Source organism: Littorina saxatilis, linkage group LG7, assembly GCF_037325665.1.
Source record: "Littorina saxatilis isolate snail1 linkage group LG7, US_GU_Lsax_2.0, whole genome shotgun sequence".
Lineage (NCBI taxonomy): Eukaryota > Metazoa > Mollusca > Gastropoda > Littorinimorpha > Littorinidae > Littorina > Littorina saxatilis.
In genome coordinates, this window is record NC_090251.1 from 53,781,875 (window position 1) to 53,784,934 (window position 3,060).

The following is a 3,060-nucleotide window of genomic DNA, read 5'->3' on the forward strand; positions in this document are numbered from 1 at the left end:
TATCACTTGATAATTACTAATTAACGCTGTCAGTTACTGTTTTCACTCGTTAGTTACTCATTTTCACGGGATAATTAGTAATTTTCACGGGAAAATGACTAATTTTTAGTTTTGGCACTAGCAATCCGTCAGGAAGTGAGCCAAAACTAAAAATTAGTAATTAACAGGTGAAAGTTAGTAATTTTCCCGGGAAAATTAGTAATTAACACGTGAAAATGGTAATTATCAAGGGAAAATTACTAATTACTGGGTTGACGGATGATTTTTGTTCTGTGTCAAATCGCGAACAGGTCTGCGGGGTACACCATCATGACAATGAGATTTGACACAGGATTGAATCTTTAACGTTTGCACTGAGCCGGTCTAGCTAAATCAAATACGAGTAACTTTTGAAAATTATTTACGAAGAAATTCCCTCTCTGCAGAGAATGCGGTTTAGTGTTTAGCACCGTTCGGCACAGCATCATTATTCCCTAATTAGTTCAGATTTCTGGAAAGCTTTAGCACAATCATGATAATGAGTTTTAACTGTAAGGAGGTATATTTAACGATTGCACTGGGCGGGGATGTAGCTCAGTCGGTAGCGCGCTGGATTTGTATCCAGTTGGCCGCTGTCAGCGTGAGTTCGTCCCCACGTTCGGCGAGAGATTTAGTTCTCAGAGTCAACTTTGTGTGCAGACTCTCCTCGGTGTCCGAACACCCCCCGTGTGTACACGCAAGCACAAGACCAAGTGCGCACGAAAAAGATCCTGTAATCCATGTCAGAGTTCGGTGGGTAAAAGAAACACGAAAATACCCAGCATGCTTCCTCCGAAAGCGGCGTATGGCTGCCTAAATGGCGGGGTAAAAACGGTCATACACGTAAAAGCCGTGGGAGTTTCAGCCCATGAACGAACAAACAAACAAACAAACAAACGATTGCACTGAACAGGTTTTGCAGATTCAAATACTCGTATGTGTAACTTTTGAAAATAATTCCCGAAGAAATGCCCACTATGCGCATTTACAGCGGTTGAGTGTTTCGCACTATTCGGCACTACCCTCAAGTTAACATCAGTATTCACTAATTAGTTCAGATTTCTTTGAATTATTAATTTACGAACGGAGAGGAGAAACCGAGACAGGGAGGGAGTGTTCCGAGGACGTCATCGTGGCCTACATCCTGTCGTAATCACAGTTTGAACGTGACAAGAAATATTCAAAGAAAACAGATTCATTTCATGCCCGCACACTCCCACACTCTCCCTGAACTTGAAAACGATCTTTATTCTCCACACAAAGTCAAGGGCAAGACGGTGTCCGCCTCTGCACGTATTCATTTACAAACACGCAGGTACGCACAAACTCATGCAAACACGTACGCCAACGCACACACACACACACACACACACAAACAGCACCTACACACACACACACACACGTACGTACACACACACACACACACACACACACACACACTCGCTTACACACACACACACACACACACGTACGTACACACACACACACACACACAGTTTACCCACAAGCTCACCTACAACCCCCAACCCCCACCCTACTCCCACCAACACACACACACACACACACACACACACACACACACACACGTACACGCACACACACACACACACGCACACACACACACGCACACGCACGCACACACACACACACACACACGCACACACACACACACACACACCACACACACACACACACTGACACACACACACACACACACACACGCACGCACACACACACTCACACACACACACACATTCAAAAATTAGATCCAATGTGCATGATTTTTTGTGAGTAGTGCATTCTGTTTGCATGGTATTGTCCATAAGTGTCTTCTAATATGTTGCTGTTAGTTTATTGATACTTGAAAATTAACCAAGTGAAATGAGTATGTCGGTGTTTAGCCAAAAATGTTAAAGTTTCTACCACAGACATACATACATACATACATACGCACGCACGCACGCACGCACAGACAGACAAAGTTTACCATCGCATAGGCTACACTTACGTGAGCCAAAAACACATCATGAATGTAAAGCGCGGAGAGCATAGTTTACCGTGGTTTGCGCTATATAATATTATTATTAATACGAAGATGTAGATTTCCATTGGTCAATTGGGCAAAACTGAGCTCATTGCAAAAGTGATATCGACGACATTTCTTAATTGCTTCCCCACTTCAAAAACAAAGACACCTAAAATTAAAAACAAAGCAAATATGTATGAAAATGTAATTATCCCAGAATTTAGTTGAGCAAGTGACTAATTACTTTTTGAAAGAAAAGACATTTGGAAATACTGGAAAGTACAAGAGAAGAGTGAACAAAACGACATAATAATCAGAGGGAGGAATATGGAACAGCCAAAACTGAGACAAATACTTTTGTAAATATTTTTACAGTGAATACAAAATGTCCATAAAAATAGCCAAATATCTAACATTGACGGACTGTGTGAGGATATCTTCTGCTATTGGTCTGTTTCGACAGTGGGTCTCGATTTTGATATCACGGTCTCAACAGACCATAGCAGAAGATATCCTCACACAGTCCGTCAATATTTGGTAATATTGTTTTGGAATGAAAGACACAGTCGTACCTGTGCGAACGATGCAGCTCACTATCCCAGATCAGTCTAGGCTTTTTACTTTGGATAAGACCATCTCTCCTTACTTGGACACATACCGAAAATCAGAGTGGCAATTGTGTGATGGGTTAATTTCTTCACTGACACTAGCGGCAGTCTGCAAAATAAATTCCCAAAAATTGGCATTGTGCACAAAAAGCGGTCACACTTTGAGCAAATCCAAAAACAAAGAGACTGCCAACGTTCATTTATTTTTTTATTTTATAGAATGAACTACATGTAGATGTTACTAACCAAATTTGTTTTGTTTTCTTCAAGCGCCTATGTCTTTTACACTCTTACACTGTGAGAAGACACGGTGCGCCTGAACTGTTCAATGGACGATACCACTTTCTGGGGAGGGGGTGACCATTGATCCGCGCCCCACGACGAAAGGCAAGCCGCCTGAAAGGGTGC